The sequence below is a fragment of the Hibiscus syriacus genome, unplaced genomic scaffold (genome assembly GCF_006381635.1).
Source record: "Hibiscus syriacus cultivar Baekdansim isolate YM2019G1 unplaced genomic scaffold, ASM638163v2 tig00111503_pilon, whole genome shotgun sequence".
In the NCBI taxonomy this organism is placed as follows: Eukaryota; Viridiplantae; Streptophyta; class Magnoliopsida; order Malvales; family Malvaceae; genus Hibiscus; species Hibiscus syriacus.
The window spans coordinates 6242-29345 of NW_024063106.1; the positions used below are offsets into that span (position 1 = coordinate 6242).

At 37.2% G+C, this 23104-nt stretch overlaps 2 pseudogenes; one reads left to right on the top strand and one right to left on the bottom strand.

The window, feature by feature from the left end:
- Window positions 1–729: 729 nt before the first annotated feature.
- LOC120163963 lies at window positions 730–8673 on the bottom strand (annotated as a pseudogene).
- Window positions 8674–10689: 2016 nt separating this feature from the next.
- Window positions 10690–23075, top strand: LOC120163939 (annotated as a pseudogene).
- Window positions 23076–23104: the final 29 nt, after the last annotated feature.

The following is a 23104-nucleotide window of genomic DNA, read 5'->3' on the forward strand; positions in this document are numbered from 1 at the left end:
CGCACAAGGCCGAGAATGTCGTGCTCGGTAGCAACGTAGATGATGGCGTTGCTTGTGGTGTGGTGAAGGGTGAGAAAGGTGGGAATACTGCCGTGGGAATAAAGGGGATTGCCTGCAAGAAAATTGCAGGGAAATTCAATTATCCGGGTAGCTTTGGATTGAAAACGAGGAGCAACGGCCATGGGAGGATGCTTAAGAGTGGATGGTGGATGAAGAAGATGGGGAGAAAGAAGAAACCAGAGCTTTGCAAGAAGAGGATACTGATGGGAATAAAGTGCAGGCCTCTTGAGTGATTTCTGCCATAATTTAGTAACCATGATCTTCATCTTCATGGTGACCTTGTAATCAGAAAATATTGTTCTAAAAATATCAGTTAAAAATAAAGAATCAATTAAATGTCAAGAGCAACCGTGAAATATCATGTCAACACGATGATTTTGTTAGTCAAAGGATCACATTGATTTATTTCATAGTTTAAAGAGCACATTAGATGCAAAATAAAATTCAGAGATTATTATTATTTTTACAAAAGTTCAAGGGCCTCGTAACTATTAAGCCAAAATAAAACTAAGTTTGTTAGGGAAAATAATATAAATTCCCAAAAACTCAAGGGGTTACGTATAAGTAAAACTAAGAAAGCTATCTCAATCAAGTAACGAGGATTATACAAGAATTGGGGCATTCATTCATTCATAATAATCTAGGGCTGCAATGGTACACATGGACAGGCTTAAAATAAGAACCTAATACATTTGTTACAATACGTAAGACTTTTCCAATACCATAAAAGACGTATCTCATCTTTGTAACTGATCGGGTGTGTGATTGCTTGTGGTAGACGACGATGTTGTTCTACCATTTGCCACACCGTTATCCGCTGGCGGACTCACTCCCCATTTTCCTTCGGATTCGGATGGCTCCATCACTTTCACAGATCCGTCACTCAAACCTATTGCGAATTGGTTTGGCTCCATTGGGTGTGCAGCGACTACAAGCGGGTATACAGCTTTTTCTGTAAAACAATGCAGAATAACAGTTCGGTTATAGATAGTCCAGATGATATATGCAAAGATGGAATAAAGTTGCAGATAACTTACCCCTTCATGATTGCTGGTGACAAGTAAACCGTCGAGGCGATACGACATCTAAGTTTCAGGCTATCAGCATCAAACACCCCGATATTACCGTCACAAAGGTAGCATAAACAGATCGGCTGTTACAAGAATATGTTGCATAAGATATGGGCGCAGGTAGTCCATCTTGTGGAATCCACTGCAGCAAATAAAATGGCATTAGACACTGTTCCCTCTGTGTAAACGCAAGAGCAAATCATCAAAGTCCGTGCCATTTTTTGAGTTTCCTACCTGTCGGATGCGCTCCATTTTGGAGGCATCATATATTGCTAGCTGTGTTTCATGAACCACCAGCATGCGAATTTGATCCGAGTGAAATTGAACTCGAGTATCACCTGTAGGTGCCTTTCCAGCTGGGATTTGGATTGGAACCGATTTCCTTTTCTCCCATGTATCAATGCTCCACACACAGCTGTGGAGAAAAGCAAGATGTTAATAAGTAATAATATAACTAAAAAAAGCCTGAAAATAATTGATGAAAGAATTCGTAATATATATCAGAGATGCTGGAACCTGAAAAATACCAAGGAAATTAACTCAAAAAACTAACTGAAAAAATTGGTTGACCTTTTCTATTTTTTTTTTTTTGTTATTACCGAAAATTTTATAGCTTTCAGAACCCATAGGGAAGAAGCAAACAAAATAAGTAAATATGACAAGCTAGGATACTACTTACATGAGCATCAGCACCTGATGAAACCAAGATACCGAGGTTGGTCGAGAAAGCCAAACCAGTTACTCGTTTTTGGTGGCCTTTCAATTTTGATTTCACCTAAAAGAAGTTGAAAGCAGATTGCATCAGAACCACTTGAAATGCCAGGAAGTAAGAATAAATAAGAACACATCAGAAACTGTTAGGAAGTCTAACCTCGTCTACTCGAACATTGTAAATATGGATAGTTGAATCCTCCATTCCAATTGCTATGATATTATTATCCTGAGGATGGAATGCCAGGAAGGTTGAGGCTGGAGGAGGAGACATAAATGTTGTCATTACCTGCAAATCATGTGTTTTATTAGCATGTCAATCATTAAATACATTCAATACACAGGCAAATGAAGGCATACCTTGAAAGTCATCATGTTAAACAAAGAAACTTTTCCACCGGTGGCTGACATCACATACGAATCATTCTTCGAGAGTGCTATGCATGGTACTGCTTCTTCCAGGTTGACACCTGTGATATCATTAGTCATAAGAAGACCACTGTTTGGTTGCCAATGCTGTGGAGCTACATTGGCAGTGGCCTTTAAAGTTTAAAGGACTTTAGAGTTCTAGTCGTCAATGAAAAGGAAGGAATTTAGAAAGAAACTGTCAAAAGTAAAACAATCTTATTAGAGAAATTATTGTACCGTCCCGGATGGATTCTGATCACTGCGGGACCACTTCCATAGCTTCTGAACGCCGTTGACCCAAGTGCCAAAATACCAACAGCAGAATTTGTATACAGAAGCCGGACAACCTTTAAGGAGATGCAATGGTTCAGTGCTATGGTAGAAAAACAATGACACAGAACTGATTATTAGAAGTTCAACAGACCTTGCTGGAGGCATCCGTGCTTTCGGGTAAGGTAACCAACCGACATTGAGCAGAATCCGCGATTTCAGCTAATTGCCAGGCTTTAGTCTTGTCTATTGCATCATCCATAACTCTAGGCTTTTCGACATTTCTTCCCAATGGATCAACTCCACTCTTTTGGTGTGGGACGGGGGGGGACAATCCAAAACAATAAAGGCAATTGCAAGAACGTCAAAAGCATGAAAAGCACTTGAAAAACCTAGGTCTATTTGTATGATAGACACAGTGGTTCCAGTGGAAATACAAAATGGTCCTTATTGCATGAAAAGAGATATGGACGGGAGCGCCCATAAGCTAAAAAAGGAAGTTGGGCCTTAAATATAAACTCCTAATGTGCTTGTAGCGGTAACCAAGAGCAAGAACAAAAAGTTCCTCTCCAAAAATGAACAATATAATTACTGCCGCAAGCTCCAACAACAGAATTCAGAAAGAAAGAAAAAAATTCAAAAGGTGACTCAAGGTATATCCAGCTAACATACAAGTACAGGAGAAGGCCTGACAGGAGAGCTCCTTTCCGCTTTACAACTAACAGGACCGACATTACCAACTGCAGAAGAGCCAGAAGCCTAACCAACAGAGAAAACATAAAAAGATGCTGGCATTTAGACATGAATATTCCTAAGGACATATTAAGCAAATCTAAACAATCATTACCTTAATCGCAGCAGAAAGAATGGGTGTTCTCAGTGGATCAAAAGTTGATGTTTCAGTTGCTCTTAAAGATCTAATACCCACAGCATTTGCAAGTATTTTGAATCCATTGTCAGCTGTAGTCACCGCTAGGAGATTTCCTTCCTTATTGAATTTCACACGGGGAAGACTCTGAAGCAATTAATATCGGTTAGATACTCAACCTAGTAGCATATATGTAATATGTTTCACAAAACAACTATGAGATCCGAATATTTGACTTACAGGGAGTCCACCCTCGGCATCTGTGAAAGTGAGAAGATTGATATTATCCATGTCCCAAAACTTTATCTGGCTATCTTCTCCAGCAGCTAGAAAATGATTTCGTGTTATGTCAAACGACTCCACACCTGCTGATTTCTTTCTGAATCCCACATAAGTCCTCTTTATTGCTCCTTCACTTTCATTCCACTCAACCAGAAAAGATTCTCCATCTTTACTAGTTCCGCAAGAGAACAATCTGAAACAAAATCAGAAACTAACAAAAGTTCAAAACTGGAATGAAATGAATTACATATAAAATTTGACACCAAAGACTTTAAGGGTGTTAAGAGCAAACGAAATTTTGCAACAAACTCAATTTTTAACGGGAGTTCTATCTTAAAATTCATGATCATACCTACTTCCATCAGCACTGTAAAGCATTGTAGTACACCAGTGACCAGGGGCATCATAGTCAACTCTGGAACCCATATGTCATACAGCCAAGCCTTAATTTTCCCATCGACAGCAGTTGAATATATAAACTGCAACGGAATAGATGATTACCACATGGGTATAAATTGGCATCCATACAGAAAAATAAGCATTCAATTCTCAGCCAAAACAAAAAGCAATTTAACTGAACCAACAAAAACTATATGTCCATACGACACTGACCTAAAATATTGGAGTGAATCAAATATAGTGGACCAGTGTAGCAACAAGGGGAAGAATAAGATCGATCATATTAGGGGAAAGTTCTAACTAGGATTATGAAAATGGTTTTGATAAATCAGGCAGCCCTGTGATGGATACCAACTGAAAGTGGAATCATAAATTACAGAAGGCAAGAGCAGATTGATAAATGTACTTTCATGCTTTAAAGTTTGAAGAAGTTGATTGTGACAGCGACTTTAGGAGGCAAAGACTAGTTATAACCTCAGTAAAGACAGCACAGACACAACTGGTGCATCAGTTATACAGTTAAGGCTTTGTCACGTGTTTCCTATTCTTATGACTAAAAGGTATATATAACCAACAACCATGACATGTTTTGTTGGTACCTGAATGCTCTCTTTATGACGTGGGCAGATGGAATAAACTGGTGCATCATGACCTTCAAAATTGAACAGTTTTTGTCCCGTCGTCAAATCCCATACCTGCTTCATTTCTATGATGAGGATAACAAGAAACATCCAGTTTAATCAAATACTTCTAATAAACTTAATAGCCTTTACCTTTATAAGCTTGTCATCTCCACAGGTAACAATGCACAGTTGTTTGTTTGGGTTAGCAAAGGCTAAGTCGTTTACACCACCAACATGGGCATCAATCTGTTAATAAGAAGAAAAAGTCAAACACTAGTTATGAATCCTTTTAGTTGCAGAAGTAGAAAAAAATAACTAACCTCCAAGCGCTGGATTAGATCATTTGATCCAGGATAAGAATAAAAGTGAACCAAGTGTTTGGAAAATGCAACACCTGCAACAAGAAAGGCAATAAGCACAAACATATGCAAACTAAAACGATAGTAATCCATCAAAAGGCACACACCTACGAAACTTCCATCAGGACTCCACGTGACACGGCTGACAGATATTGGTGTATCATTGACCATTAAAGCCTGCAGTAATTCCAGTAACAGAATTAATATAGGTAGTGAAACATAGAGAAATTGCTAAAACAGACATGAGTCATTTGACACAAATAGTTTGTTTGTCATTGGAAAAGGTATCACAGAGAGAGAAACCTCAATAAATAATGACACACAAACCTGGAATTGCACTGAACATGTTGACATTTCCCATATCTTGAATGGCTTTGAAACCAACCTCTCCCTCATTCCAAGTTCCCAAAGTGTGATTTCACCATTAGAAGAACCAACTGCTCCAATTACATTGCATCATAAAAGGAGATAAATTTCAAGCTCGTCTTGATGAAAAAGATAAAAATAAACTTCCATACCGAGTAACAATGTGTGGTGTGAAGGATGAAAATCCATGCTTGTGACCATGGATCCTTGATGCATGGTAAAAGCCACTGTTCTTGGTAGGTCATCCAATGACCAAGCTTGCTGCCGTGGTGCGGGATATGTAACCTAAAAGTGGAAAACATAAACATATTTACTAATACAAAACCAAGGGAAACTAAGATTATTCAACTTGTAAAGTTCCAGAACAAGTAAGAAAGATAAAAAAAAGGGGGAAGAAATCACCTCCTCGACTGAAGGAGCAGGGCGCTGATAATCAACCATCCCAGGCACTGCTGGAGGTGTTCTCGGACGCTTTAAGACTGAAACTGTTCAAATGGAGATGAGATTAAATGCATACATAACAAGAGATTTACATGATGACACAAAGTGGTCGCCTAGGCAATCTTGTATTGCATTTAAAGGCATAGTTTAAAAATAAATAATAAATAAATGCCCTAGTGTCTTCAATACCAACAAGAAAAGGTAAATAAGAATTCAAGTTAAAAGAGAATTGTTTCCACAAGAGTCAAGTTAAAAGAAATGACGAAAATGTCATTCTAAACCGATATTAGACAAAAGACGGGAACAACACCCCAATTTCAGGGGGGGCATGAAAATGAGTTTTGATCAACTTGTGAAGAATAGATTAAATGTCCCAAATTATTCCAGTCTTTAGAAAAGTTGATTCCAATGAGTCAGACTGAAGTTCTGACCTTGATTTTGTGGAACAGGTATAGATGATGCAGTGACAACAGCAGCTTGGACAGATGATGAGGCAGAAGCATTTGCCATCCAGCCTGCTAAAGCACCAGCATTAGCAGCAGCTGCCGCTGATGCAGCGGGTGGAGGGAAGGGCTGTATGCCAAAAGTAGGACAAGCCATGTGTCAACCAATGTTATAAACATTATTATAGAAGAACACCGTTCACAGAAATAACAAAATGATTGCATACACTGTGTGCTGCAAGTGATGTATACACAGCAGGTTTTGCAACTGCAGCAACTGGAAGATTTACAGGTGTAGGTGCAAGAGGACCATTTGGAGGCGTACATGTGTGATCTGTGAATAAAGTCTTGATGTCTGGGTTTGACCTTGGGTTCTTGCATAGCTGATGTTGCCAGTTCAAGCTGTATGTCCGTACTTGCAAATCAAAATATACATACATATTTAATTGTAAACAAATTATATTTGCATCCCGGCTCTATAGTAGCAAGTATCAAATCAACTTCACCTTTGGTTGATCAAAGTCCTTAGTCTTGAGGACCTCAAAGTAGGGAAAGCAAGCTTATCACGGAAAAGTGGATTTGCTTCTATGAGTTTCTTTAGTTCTACCAACATTATAGCTCGAGCAGTTTTTGTATCCCCATATTTGGAAAGCTGCTCATTTTCCCTGTATTCAATACAGAAAAAATACAATTACACAACTAGGAAGATTTCAGGCATTCATCAGGGTTTGGTTTACGTTAAAATGGAAAGCTGCTCATTTTCCCTGTCATCAGAACAGAAAAATACAATTACACAACTAGGAAGATATCAGGCATTCATCAGGATTCGGTTTTACATTAAAATTAAAGTTTTCTCTAAAAAGGATCAAGATGTAGTTGCTTGGCTGAAAAAAAGTTTACTTATAAAAAAATCCTTGTTATCCAATCAAATCTCTAAACTTAAAAACTGCTTAATATATAGAAATCATCCATCAATGTTATGCCTTGGGAAATAGAAACTACATAGCACAGTTTATTTCCACCATGAAATTACCTGAAATTGTTGAGTGTCAAAAGTTGAGTGATTTCTTTGTATAATTCGTCATTAAATGTGGAAAACACCTTTAAATCAGTCGTCAATATTTCAAGAGCCTTTGCCTTTCTTGCCTGCAACATAATAGTAAAATTCAGAGTTATTAAGCAGGAAAAAGAAGTATTCATTAATCAGCAACTTTAAGAATTTCTATTAGTGAAACAACTGAAGCATTAACAATACCGATCAAGTGCTTCCAGATACTTCTGCTTCCTTATCTCAAAGAATATCTTCATGGAATACCGATTATCATCAACTTTTGTAAAACCAGATAAATACTTCTCGACCTCCTCCCATTCTCCGGCCTGAACTTTCTCTTCGAAGTACTTCAGGTTGAAGAAAAACCCTGATTCTTTCTCAAGCCTACAGGAGACGACATTATTTCAAATAAAAATACACAATCATATACATGCTATTACAGTTTGCACAACAAATCACCCTACTTCCCAAAGCCAAAAGTGAGGTACTAAGGAATAGAGAAACACGTAGCCCGCCAAAAAGAATTCTACTTACAACTAATAGTTAGTTATCATTTCTTCTCCTTTCCAATTTTCCCCTTAATAATAATTAAAAATTAAAACAACTTAAAACTAGAAAACCACAAATACATTCAATTAATTCGTTTCTTCTATGCGTAACATAGTAATTCAACAATTAAAACTCCATTGCATCTTTCCATTACTTGCAAGTAATTCAATAATCAAAAACTTCCCCCAACAACCAAAATCCTCTAATTTTCACAATTCACCACTGCTAAAATTCAAATTACCATAGCTACTAAAAATACTAAAACAAATTTTACCATAATACCCCCCAAAAAGGTAAAACTTCAAATTCACAAAATTTTCCTTCATTTCCTTCTACTTATACATACGAAAAAGACTAGAATAGAAAGTAAAGATACGCATACACTGTACGTAAACGTATACAGAGAAATTATTTAATTGAACCAAAAAAGGCTTACCTGTGAACCGACTCCTTAAATTTCTCTTCCTCCAGAAACTGAAGTATGAGAAACACCAGTTCTCTGCTCAACGACGACATTTTCACTTCCCGGAAGCAAAAAGGAAAGTCGATCTGTCGAAACCAGCCGAGTCAAGGAACGATTACGGTCGATTTGAATCAGCTCTAACTTCGAATCTCAACTAATTTCGAGAGATTTGCAGATTCGCCTTCAGTTTCTTTCTCTGATGTTTATGTGAAGCTCGAATTTGGAGGATTTTCTAGGGTTCCAAATGCTACGAACAAGAAGAAAAAGATAAAGAAGAGAGAGAAAGTAGAGAGGAAGGGAGAGAGAAGTGGTCTCGCTATCTTCTATGCGCTGTACTGACGTCTTTCTTTTTCTACTGACATAGCAGTGAAAGGTTCATCTGCTTATCGTGATAAGTACTATGTGTGATTGAATCAGTTATCAACTTACCATTGCGTGGGAGTGAGATGATGGGAAAGAAAAGCGGATTCCAAACCTCTAATTCAAATCTAACGAATATTCGGTAGACACATCCAGTGGGTCCCCTCATCTCCTACCCTGTCCCTTCTGTAATTACGAGTCTTTTGTGTCTCTTTATCTCTCGCGATATTTTGCTTTTGACAAGTTGTAGACTCCAAGCATCTACAGGCTTACTTATACGATATAAAATTTATTATTTTTATATAAAATAAATAGATTTGAAATATTTGATTGAAAATAAAATTAACTATATTTCCTTCAAAATTTTATTACTTTACTTTTTAATAAATATATATAAATATTTGAATTTATTTTTCTTACAAGATAGAAAGTTTTAGTTTTATTAAAATTAAAAAATATATATTCAAATTATAATAAAGGTTTACAATCATAACTGTAAATTAAACACATAACAAGAATATTTTTTATGATCGTTAACACAAGAAATTAATCAATTAAAATCATTTAATGACCATACAAGAAAAATGTTAAAAAATCTAACCAAATAAGTTCGAATGAAATGAATATATGAACAAATCTAACAATATCGGTAAACAAATCACAAAAGAAAATTAAGTTATTTAAAGACAATCGAAAAATCGTAAATCAGAATCGAGTATCCAAATTTAATTTGATGATCAAAAGCAAATCAAATCTGATAGTCCAAAACAAGGAAGATCAGCATGGTAACAAATAAGTATAATTTTAATCAAATGTGGCGATGTATATCTAATCTTGAGAAAATTAAACGAAAATAACGATCATATAATCGAAAACGTGTCAAAAGATAGATAAAAACGTGTCATAAAAACATGCATAAAGATTAAATTATTAAAAATTAAAAAAATGAAAAAAATAAATAAAATTATGATATAATAAAATAAATGAAAATCAATGAATATCGAAGGTCCACGATGAACACGAAAGTTGATGTTACCGTTAAACACGGATAACATAGATAACATTAACATAAGAAAAATAGAAAAAAAAATTGAGGCGAAAACCTCAGAAAGATTATTAAAAACTATCCTAATTCACGTGTTTGCCATGGGTAAGTATATCCGTGAGTTTATAATACGTACTTTGAATTTATTAAGTAATTTTGTTGATAAAATAAGATATTGCTTTTTCATCAATAATTATTATTAATATTAAAAAATAAAATTGTGTAATTTTATTGAATTAATATGAGTAAATTACATTGAAGGTCATTTTAATTTTCAGTCTTTCCTCTTTTAAACATCAAATTTAAAACAGTTAAATTATATTACTAACTGGACACGATAACAAAAAGAGTTTACTTCTAATTTAATTCCTAAATTTGAGAGAAAAAGATGTAGTTTGACCTTGAATTCTCTCAATCTCTCTTCTAACTCACACAGTTCATTGTCAACACCATTTTAACCGGTGAGAACTCTTATCACTCTTATTCCTCCTCTCCATCTTTCGATACCTCTCCTGATCCCGCCTCGGTTTTCGACTCCGAATCCGTTTGCAAGCTCACCCCACATGCGGATTTCTGCAGATCCATCTTACCCTCCAATAAGTTAGCCACCATTCTCGACTTCGGCAGGGATTCGATGCACCAATCGTTGTTGAATGCTCATAGTTTCCTCGGTTCCATCAAGTATTTTCTCAGACTAACCTCGACTTCGTACCTCGGCACGATTTGAGCCCTCCAGGATTGCCAGTTTCTATCCGAGACTAACGTGGATTTCTTATCGTACACGTTGGAACGGATCAAATCCGGACTGTCTCGACACTTTCCTGGCCGATGATTTGCATTGCTTGCTGAGTGCCGTTTTGACGAACGTGCAAACTTGTGTCGAAGGGCTCGAAGCTATGTCGTCGGCTTCGAGAGTTGAACATGACCTGTTGCCGTCTATCTCGAATGGAACAAATTTCCTCAAGTGTGTCACTTGTACTTTTTATGCACGGTTGGGTTCATGGATTTATCAACTCAATGGTAGGAAGAAACCAGGTGTTTTTCAATTTGATACATGGCAGAGATTCTCCTCTTCCTTTAATAATGTCGGGTCAAGACCAAGAAGTTTACGAATCCGCAAGCCGACGAAGGATGTTTGAGCAGACGGGAAAGGAGAATGTGTTTCGGTGAGTCGAGTAGTGGTTGTTAACCCAGATGGAAATGGCAATTTCACGACCATCAATGAAGCAGTGGCCGCTGCACCAGATCATACCGGCGACAGCAACCAAACTTTCTGATTTACGTGGCTGCCGGTATTTACGAAGAGTACGTTTCTATACCTAAGAAAAAGCAGAATTTGATGATGACCGGTGCCGGTATTAATAAGACAATAATCACCAAAAATCGAAACTTCGTCGATGGATCAACCACATTCAACTCTGTAACATTTGGTAATGTACAAGAATTTTTATTTAATTACATTTGAATCATGTTCCAACATTTACATAATGTACATTTTTAATGAGCTCAACAACTCCCCTGCAGCTGTTGTCGGGAAAGGATTCATCGGGGTCGACATCACATTCCGTAACACAGCAGGGCCTAGCAAACACCAAGCCGTCGCGGTCCGAAACGGAGCCGACATGTCCACGTTTTACCGCTGCAGCTTCGAAGGATACCAAGACTGTTGCGAAAGAAGGCTATCGGATAGAGCAAAATCAAAACTGATAATTTGAAAAAATAAAAATGAAGATAAAAGAGATACAAAATATACGTGGAAAACTCCTAAATAATATAAGGTAAAAACCACGGGCAACGGTAGAAGAATTTCACTATGAGAAAATAGGAATTACAACTTCTCTCGATCTACCAAGGAGAAAACAATGATAACTCTCTCTTGATAAAAATTAGAAAACAACTCTCAAGAAACTCTCTAAATTCTCTCTAGTATTGGAAGAAAGCTATAATGCTTTGGGATGGTTTTGAAGCTAAATGAGGTAGGGTATTTATAGTTGAAGCATAAGGACTAATATTATAAATACCATAAGTTCAATGACTAAATTATGATAATTCCATTTAACTTTTTCAACAATTTGGTGGCCAATATTTGACCAATTTAGCCGCCCATTAATGATGCCAAATTGCCACCCTATTATGTTGACTAATGCTGCCAACTTTTAACAATCTCTCACTTGAAGATTTGATTGGAACAATCATATCTTCACACCATTCTTTCTACCTTGTACCATCATGTTGCTTACGTTTTTGTCAGGCCACAAGAGGATCGACACCAGCTAAATTTATCAGCGTTGATTGCCTTCGTCATGAAATTTGCTATATTGTCTTTGGTATGGATCTTCTACATATCTACCGTCCCTTCTTCCACCTTTTCATGAATGAAATGGTATTGAACTCGTATGTTCTTTGTCCTTGAATGAAATGTTGAATTCCTTGCTAGATGCAAGGCGCTTTGACTGTCACAAATAGAGAGACATCCTCTTGATTGTGCCCAAGCTCCTCCAATAGCATCTTCAACCAAATTGCTTATTTACTGGCTTGTGTAGCTGCTACATATTATGCCTCTGTTGTGGATGTAGCCACAACTGACTGTAATTTTGAAACCCAGCTTACAGCTCCACTAGCAACTTTGAACACATATCATGTAGTAGATTTGCTTTTATCCAAATCCCTTGCATAGTCAGAATCTATATACCCATTGATTAGTAAATTTGATCCTCCGTAACATAATACAACATTTGAGATCCCTTTGATGTATCTCAGGATCCTCTTTACTGTATTCCAATGCTCTTTGCTTGGATTCGCCATGTACCGACTAACCACTCCCACTGCTTGTGCAATGTCTGGTCTTGTGCATATCATAGCGAACATTAAACTTCCAACTGCTGATGCATACGGTACTCGAGACATCTTCATCCTCTCTTTTTCACTGCTAGGACTCATACTGGAGGATAATTTGAAGTTAATAGGAAGAGGGGTAGAAATTGGCTTACAATCTTGCATACTGAATCGTGACAAGATCTTCATCAAGTAATTCTTTTGTGAAAGCCAAATCTTCCTATTACTTCTGTCTCGGTGAATTTGCATCCCTAGAATCTTGTTTGCTGATCCCAAGTCCTTCATTTGAAATTCCCTAGCCAGTTGTGCCTTCAATTCTTCAATATGATCTTTGTTGGGTCCTGCAACCAGCATGTCATCCACATACAACAACAATATAACAAAATCATTATCACCAGATGATACATGCACCAGAGTCCATAATACATGCTTCTTTGGACTAATGTTTCTACTCGAACCTATTAGAAGAACAAAGTCTCGAAGATTCAAAGCATATCTATTCGGTAAGCATAATGTGAATGAATTATTAAACTATTCTAATGTTGCTCCCTTTAATGTTTCAGATTCGAGGTCGAATCTTTTTGAAGAAAGGGAGGATGATACATGCATCACAAGGTTCACATCAAAGGAAGAAGTAATAACTCTTCCAAATGATCCACTCGTCCAAGCTTTGGAAAAGAAGATCAGAACAGCAACGCACTTGAGACGACTTTTTGAATGGGATCCTGATATTATTTGGTCGACATGTCTTCTGGAGATACAACCGTCTGTCTCTTATCTTTCTAACGGTTCTTGAATCGCATCAATCCGATATCGGGAACTCAAGATATGGTCATTTTACTGAAGACGGTGCATGCAGGAAATCCTATACGGGATTAATACGTTATTTTGTAAATATTACGAATTTTCAATATTTATATTGATTATTTGTAATATAACTTAATATAGGATGATTAATTATCTTTTAGGATCAGATTTATTATTTTATTAGGAATTAAGGTTGGGTTAAAACAATATTTTTAGTTATTATTATTTTATTAGGAATTAGGGTTAAAACATGTTTAGTTTATTAATATTTTATTCTTTAGTTATTTAGGACCTTTAGAATTCAGCCCCTATATAAAGGAGGTTTCATTCAACTTTGTAAATCAGATTTCTTTGCTTAATAATACAACGAGAGTTCGTTTTTGCAAGTGCTGATTGCCTTGTGCCTTCGAAGCTTCTTCTCCTGGAGTTCTTTCAAGTTCTTGTGAGGGAGATTAATCTTCACACTCCAATTTGCCTTTTCATCGCGACTAGGAGGGTTGGTTAGAGCCATTTATCGTGTTTGCCTTTTCATTGCGACTAGGAGGGCTCGATAGGACACTTATCCATCTATTATCCACATATCCATCCACGCCATCAATCATCTTTACCGTTCACCTTCATAAGGGAGATCTTTTGATTTCTTTATTATCTTATTTCATCTTTCATTTATTTATCTTTTGTTTATTTTATTCTTATCGTGTTGTCTTGATTCCAGCACATAAAAGAACCCTACTTGCTACCGCCACCTTCCCCTATTCGTTCCCTTTGTTCTTAATCGAGTCTAGAGCTTTCTAGGTTTGATTCTTCAACAAGAGCAACGTTCATCAATCTGCCACCGCTTCCCTATCAAATTGGTATCAGATTTGGGCCGATTCTTGGAAAGAAACAAGCAATCTTGCTTGTTCTTGCACACAAAATCGTCAAGGTACCCCAACGGAGCTAGTTCACAAAAGATTCAGCGTTTCAGGTTCTTTTTATTTAATTTTAATTTAGATTTAAATCCTTCTTGTTAGTTTGCTATTTTTTTTTCAAAAAAAAAATGCAAAAAAAAGGCAAAAAAAAACAAAAAAAAGAGCCAAAAAAAGCCAAAATTTCAAAAAAATTGCAAACGAAGGTATTTAGGGCTGATTTTATCCATATATCATATTCATTCTAAGATTAATCCCCAGTCCAAATTTCACCTCAATTGGAGTTCATTGGAGCCTTCAAATACATCATTCAAGTTTCATCGGCAGATTCGGTTTAGAATCTTGTCGAATTTCTTGAAAATTTTACAGGAGGAATTTCGTGGTGAAAATTTCCAGATTTAAAATTCATATATTGAAGATCATTCAAACAAAAAATCAGAATTTTTGGAGATCAACAACACCTTCGAACAAAGCGATCAAGAAAAACAGATTGTTTGAGGACTCACCGTTCAACAGAGTCTACTGGATACTACTGAAGGTATTTGGTTCTGAAATTTTACAGGTGGTTTCTTGACGCATCAAAAGACATTCAAGAATTTTTCCAGAATTTTTTGACACCGGTAACCCCCTCAAAAACGTTGCTCAAATTGATCCAGCGTTTTCCAGGTTTCTGGGTTGGTTCTTTTTTTTCTTTGACTCTTAGTGCTTTAAGTTCTTTTGTTTTTCCTTGTTATTGTTCTTTTACATTATCTAACACATTATCTTCATTGTGTTAGTAGGACTAAAGAGTTTGCATACTTCTTCCTTCTTTGCATTCTCGTTCGTTTGGAGTCTAACCTTTGTTTGGCCTCCTAGAGCTTTTAGGTTTTTCTTATCGCCTTTGCTAGTAATCAAACTCCGATACGAACTGTGAAAGACTACTTGGTAAAGTGAGTTTTAAAGAGTACAAGATCGGCTTACTTGCCTCTCGTTGTGTTACTTTCTTGGAGTAACTTGTGAGGTTTCTTGCTTTGTTGAATTTATTTTATTTTTATTTTACTTTAAAATTTTCTTTTGAGTGTTATGATTTCAGAATGGGCGACACTAACAACAAGACACTTACGGCTATCTTAGCCACACTTGCCCGACTCACGACTCAAGTTGAAAGATTTGATGAAATCGTGAGAGAACGACAAGAACCACAACTGAATCTACCAAACTATAATCCAAGACCAAACAATGCTGAACTTTTGGTACCCGAGAAAGAACAACCACGTTTCCAAGCACCCAAACTCTTTACAAAACCAAAGTTCATGATCCCGTCTTTCAAAGGAGACAACGATCCAGACAGGTACATCGAATGGGAAGGAAAAGTTGATCTCATATTCGCATACCATGACTGCCCCCAAGCTAAACAAGTTCACCTGATCACCATACAATTTGAAGGATATGCTCGAACTTGGTGGATGCAAACAAGGAAAAAGATCCAGAACTTCCAAATTCCAACAATCACTTCTTGGACCGACCTCAAACAAACCATGAGGAACCGATTCCTACCGACACATTATACACGAGAAGTTAAACAACGACTACACCGACTTCGACAAGGTAGAAGTTCAGTTGAAGATTACTACAAGGAGATGCAGTCCTTACTCAATAGGACTAACATAACCGAAAAAGAAGAGGTCACCGTGTCAAGATTCATCGTCGGTTTAAACTCAAACATCATTGATCTTCTTGATCTACAAGGGTACAAAAACCTTGAAGACGCACTAAAGAAAGCAATAACAATCGAAGCACAAATCCAAAGGAGATCTAGATTCAGTGAACATTACCTAGGTACTTCATCCTCTTACCAAGGTAATCCTTCAAATCCTTCCTCATCTTCTACTCCATCTTCTCTAAAAAAGCCAAGAGATGACAAACCTGACAAGGAGAAAGAACGACCAGCAAAGAATGACACACTTCCAGTCCCTAAAGATCAAATGATAATTTGTGAGGAGGTAGGGAAAGCAAAAAAAGAAAAAGTTGAGAAAGAGGCAAAAGCAAAAGAGGTCACTAGTTATAAAAGCCAAAGAATAATGACCCATGGGAGGTGAGTGAACCTAAATGTGAGAAGAAAAGAGTGACTCAAAATCTATGTGTGAGCACAAAAGAATTGAGAGAGAACCTTATTTACAAACAACCTTGCATCCTTGTTCGCTTTAGGGAATCAATTGTTTCGATTTCTAACATTAACAAGGATTTGCCTAGTGTGTTTTCATCTCTTTTACAGGATTTTCGAGAAGTGTTAGGTGATCTACCTAACGAATTACCACTGAAAAGAGGAAAACAATGCCAAATCAATCTAATTCAAGGTTCCATCATACCTCGTCAAACATACAATCTCGAAGAAACCAAAGAGTTGGATTTGTTACAAAAAGGCTACATCCAGGAAAGCCTTAGTCGTGACGCCATCATAATGGCGAAATATGATTTGAACAACTCTTCAGGCTTTATAGTTCATGCACAGAGAATCCATGTAAATGATGAGAAAGTAAAAGCAACACGAGACTGGACCACACCATCTTCCATCGCCAAGAGTTGTCGAATAGTGCTAGGTGACCCTCCTGACGGGTTACCACCTGAAAGCCCTAATCACTATGCCATACCAATGAAGAGTCACGATTTACGAGAGTCCAAAGGTAAATATTTTATTACTCATTTTAATGACATTGTAACGTACTTCTTCTCCTTCTTACAAGGTAAGGCTCGTGAAGTTGTCATCCATACTAAACACAACTCCTTTAAGTGCGTAACATACCGAGGTAAGCAAAACACAGTAGACGATACACTACCACGAAGGTATACTCTTACCTATCAAAATCATACTTCTATTCCGAGAATTGAACATATCAAAGATGTATATCACGATAACTCGGATATTTCTGATATTTCTACCCATACATTTAAAAGTGCTTTTAATGAGCTTTATCTTGTATATGAGTTTCCTTGCCAACTAAACAGGTTATACAGTCCACAAATCTCCTCATGGGAATCATTAATTCATGAACCACACTTAGGAGACTTAAGGGATTACGTTAACAAACCAGTTGACATGGTTTTTAAACACTCATTCTCGCCACACACGAATAAAACCATGGAGAAATTATCTGAAATAATCATACAGAAAGCCAACAGTGACCGGCGCCATGTTGAAATTCAACCAAAACATCAGATTACAAGACTTGTATGCAAAAGAGGATTTCAAGACTACAAGAAATCAGTTCCTACAAAGAAGAAACCTCGACTAAAATGCATAAAGACACATCACATTGATCCTGGTAAATGTTTCACAAGTTTTTATTTCAACACATCTAATTCTCTTCCTTTTGGATTTTCAGATTCGAGGACGAATCCTTTTGAGGAGTGGGGGAATGATACATGCACCAGAGTCCATAATACATGCTTCTTTGGACTAATGTTTCTACTCGAACCTATTAGAAGAACAAAGTCTCGAAGATTCAAAGCATATCTATTCGGTAAGCATAATGTGAATGAATTATTAAACTATTCTAATGTTGCTCCCTTTAATGTTTCAGATTCGAGGTCGAATCTTTTTGAAGAAAGGGAGGATGATACATGCATCACAAGGTTCACATCAAAGGAAGAAGTAATAACTCTTCCAAATGATCCACTCGTCCAAGCTTTGGAAAAGAAGATCAGAACAGCAGCGCACTTGAGACGACTTTTTGAATGGGATCCTGATATTATTTGGTCGACATGTCTTCTGGAGATACAACCGTCTGTCTCTTATCTTTCTAAGGGTTCTTGAATCGCATCAATCCGATATCGGGAACTCAAGATATGGTCATTTTACTGAAGACGGTGCATGCAGGAAATCCTATACGGGATTAATACGTTATTTTGTAAATATTACGAATTTTCAATATTTATATTGATTATTTGTAATATAATTTAATATAGGATGATTAATTATCTTTTAGGATCAGATTTATTATTTTATTAGGAATTAAGGTTGGGTTAAAACAATATTTTTAGTTATTATTATTTTATTAGGAATTAGGGTTAAAACATGTTTAGTTTATTAATATTTTATTCTTTAGTTATTTAGGACCTTTAGAATTCAGCCCCTATATAAAGGAGGTTTCATTCAACTTTGTAAATCAGATTTCTTTGCTTAATAATACAACGAGAGTTCGTTTTTGCAAGTGCTGATTGCCTTGTGCCTTCGAAGCTTCTTCTCCTGGAGTTCTTTCAAGTTCTTGTGAGGGAGATTAATCTTCACACTCCAATTTGCCTTTTCATCGCGACTAGGAGGGTTGGTTAGAGCCATTTATCGTGTTTGCCTTTTCATTGTGACTAGGAGGGCTCGATAGGACACTTATCCATCTATTATCCACATATCCATCCACGCCATCAATCATCTTTACCGTTCACCTTCATAAGGGAGATCTTTTGATTTCTTTATTATCTTATTTCATCTTTCATTTATTTATCTTTTGTTTATTTTATTCTTATCGTGTTGTCTTGATTCCAGCACATAAAAGAACCCTACTTGCTACCGCCACCTTCCCCTATTCGTTCCCTTTGTTCTTAATCGAGTCTAGAGCTTTCTAGGTTTGATTCTTCAACAAGAGCAACGTTCATCAATCCGCCACCGCTTCCCTATCAATACCTCTTGAAATAAGCACAAGGGTCTGCATTAAGTCTGTTGTATCCAAGGCACATAATGAAGAAATCAAATCTCTTATACCAATACCTCGGCGCCTACTTTAGACCGTACAGAGATTTGTTCAAGCTGCAAACCAAGTTCTTCTTTTCTTTTTCTTCAAAACCTTCAGGCTGGAGCATATAAATCTCTTCTTCAAGATTTCCATGAAGAAAAGTTGTTTTAACATCTAGTTGCTCTAGATGTAAGTTCAATGTAGCACACATTGCCAAAATTACTCGAACTGTTGTTAGTCGAACCAGAGGAGAAAACATTTCATTGAAATCAATACATTCTTTTTGAGCATATCATTTGACCACCAGTCTTGCACGATACCTCTCAACTTGATCATCACCATTTCGCTTGATTTTGAAGACCCATTTGTTACCAATTGGCTTCCTTCCTTGTGGTAGTGGCACAAGGTCCCATGTATTATTTTTATGAAGGGCTTCAATTTCTTCTTGTATCGCCATCATCCACAGTGAAGCATCTGAGCTGTTTATTGCCTCCTGGTATGTTGATGGCTCACCATCCTCTGTTAAAAGGCAGTATGCAATATTACCTTCTATAACATAATCTGAGTGCCAATTGGGACGTCTTCTCACACGATCTGATTGACGAGTTGTTGGAGCTTCAGAACTCTCTGGTTCTTGTTCATCATGTGTTGGTTCTACTTCAGAAGAATCTCCTTGTTCAAACTCCTTTTTCCACATATATCTGTGTAGTCTCTGACTTTTCAGCGCTACCATCTTCTTCTTTTCTTTGTAGCTTATCTTCTACAAAGATAACATCCCTGCTAATGATCACTTTGCTGGCAGTGGGATCCCACAAGCGATACCCCTTTACACCATCAATATACCCCAAGAATTTACATTTCCTGGATTTTGGATCTAGCTTTGAAATTTCTTGGGAGTTGTACATCACGTACACAATACTTCCAAATACACGGAGGTTTGAATAATCAGATGGTTTACCAGTCCATATATCTATTGGTGTCTTCAGCTCTATTACAGTTGATGGAGCTCGATTCACCAAATAACAGGCAGTATTGATTGCTTCTGCCCATAATGATTTTTCTAGGCCTGCATCCCTCAACATTGCTCTTGTTCTTTCTAACAAGGTTATGTTCATCCGCTCTGCCACTCCATTTTGTTGAGGAGTGTTCGCCACTGTGAAATGTCTTTTGATGCCTTCTTTCATGCAAAAGTCATCAAATTCTTCTCTTGTGTATTCTCCTCCATTATCTATTCTGAAACACTTGATCTTATTTCCATAATCAAGTTCCACCCGCGCTTTGAAGTTTTTGAAAGTTGAAAACACATATGACTTCTTTTTAATAGGGTACACCCAACATCTCCTGGAGTAATCATCAATAAATGAGACAAAATATTTTGCTCCACCTAGGGATGTAACGGGTGCTTGCCATACGTCAGAATGAACCAATTCTAGAACACTTTTGCCTCTAGAATTTGACGTGTTGAATTTCAATCGGTGCTGCTTACTTGTTATGCAATGCTCACACAAAGGAAGTATTACCTTTGTTAAGCCTGGAAGTAGCTTTTGCTCCACAATAACTTTCATTCCTTGTTTTGACATGTGTCCAAGTTTCTGATGACATAGCATTGCAGAATCTGAACTACATGAGGCAACAGAGGCTTCTACTTCTAGCAAAGTCTCTCCCTTCAGCATGTACAAGTTTGCAACTATCTTTTCGCCTTTCAACACCACCAGCGCTCCACGGAACACCTTCATGATTCCTTTTCGTGTTTCAATCTTGCTTGTATTATTATCCAACAATCCGTAGGATAATAAATTTTTCTTTAGGCCTTTCACGTGCCACACATCTCGAACAACTTTAATTGTTTAATCGTACATCTTCAATTTGATGGTTCTCACGCCAATGATCTCTAAGGTATGATCATTGCAACTATACACAGATCCTCCTGAGACAGGTTCATAATGATGGAACCATTCTCTTCTTAAGGTCATGTGATATGTTGCTCCTGAATCAATGAGTCATATATCTACAAATCTTTTTCTGCCTTCCACGGTGGTTGACGCTTCATAGCATAGAGCATCTCCATCATCTGAAGTGTTTGCGTTATTGCCTTGTGGATTGGAGTTTTTATTTAGACTCCAACAATCCTTCTTCAAGTGACCCTTCTTTCCACAGTTGTAGCATTTTAAATTCTTCTTGCTCCTCGACTTCGATCTACCATGTTTGTGACTGCTGCTTTGGCCACGTTCTATTGATCTCCCTCTCATCGTTGTCACCGTTGTCAATGCTTCTGCTTGTTGCAGATTTACTTGTCTGTTTTCCTTGTTCTTGCACCGATTTTCTTCTTGTAGAACAGCAGCTGCAACGTCATCGAAGACTAGACTAGTGACATTACTGTTTGTCAAGTTGATGATGAGTTGATCATACGAATCTGGTAGACTTTGAAGTAGAAGTTCAGCACGTTCTTGTTCTCCTATTTTACAGCTTAAGGATGTAAGCTGAGAAAATAAAGTGTTCAGTGTATTTAACTGCTCCGTCACTGAAGTAGATTCTGGCATACGGAGAGTGTACAATTTTCTCTTAAGGAAAATTTTATTGTGAAGCGATGTGGCCTCGTACAATTTGGTGAGATGATACCATATCTCATTAGTTGTCTTCTTCTCCTCGATGCTTGACAATACTTCATCTGCTAATGCTAGATGAAAGTTTGTCATATCATTCCCGTCTATTTCGATCCATTTGTTGTCATCTGTGAAATCTAACGGCCTTTCACTGATAGCTGGTAGACAACCGTCTTTTCTCAGGATGGCTTTCATATTCAATTTCCACAATGAGAAATTTCTCCCATTGAATTTTTCAATATCAAATTTCGTTGCCATAGCTTCTTTTACAGATAGCTCCCACTATTTCACTAACGTGAATATTTCTCTAGAACCTTCAAAGAATGGGTAATAACTTCTTACTTTCTTATGTTGGATGATCCACCTTTTGGTGGCAACCACAAAGACAATAAGTAGATATTACACACTTTAATCTAGCTCGAATACCAATTGTTGCGAAAGACGGCTATCGGATAGAGCAAAAATCACAACTGATAATTTGAGAAAATAAAAATGAAGATAAAAGAGACACAAAATTTACGTGGAAAACTCATAAATAATATAGGGTAAAAACCACGGGCAACGGTAGAATAATTTCACTATGAGAAAATAGGAATTACAACTTCTCTCGATCTACCAAGGAGAAAACAATGATAATTCTCTCTTGATAAAAAATAGAAAACAACTCTTAAGAAACTCTCTAAATTCTCTCTAGTATTGAAAGAAAGCTAAAATGCTTTGGGATGGTTTTGAAGCTAAATGAGGTAGGGTATTTATAGTTGAAGCTTAAGGACTAATCTTATAAATACCCATAAGTTCAATGACTAAATTGTGATTATTCCATTTAACTTTTTCAACAATTTGGTGGCCAATATTTGACCAATTTAGCCGCCCATTAATGATGTCAAATTGCCACCCCCATTATGTTGACTAATGCTGCCAACTTTTAACAAAGACACATTATACGCGCACTCTCTCGGGCAATTCTACAAAGGATGCGACATTTACGGCACGATCGATTTCATATTCGGTAACGCGGCCATGGTCCTCCAGAACTGCAACATATACCCTCAGCTGCTTATGCCAAACCAATTCAACACCATCACAGCACAAGGCAGAACCGATCCCAACCAAAACACAGGCATTTCAATCCACAAATGTGCCATTAAACCCGCCTCCGACCTCGCCTCGAGCATCGGCAAGACGAAGACGTACCTTGGGAGGCAGTGGAAGAGTATTCGAGGACGGTTTACATGCAGAGTTTCATGGATAGTTTGATTGAACCATCTGGTTGGAGTGAATCTGACGGGAATTTTGCATTGGACACTCTTTACTATGCCAAATACGATAATAAGGGTCCGGGTTCGAACACGGCTTCCAGAGTCCAATGGGGTAGTTACCATAGGGATATAAGTGAGAGTGAGGCTGATGGATTCACTGTGTCCAAGTTCATAGATGGTGAGTGCTGATTGCCTGCAATTGGAGTTCCTTTTAATGG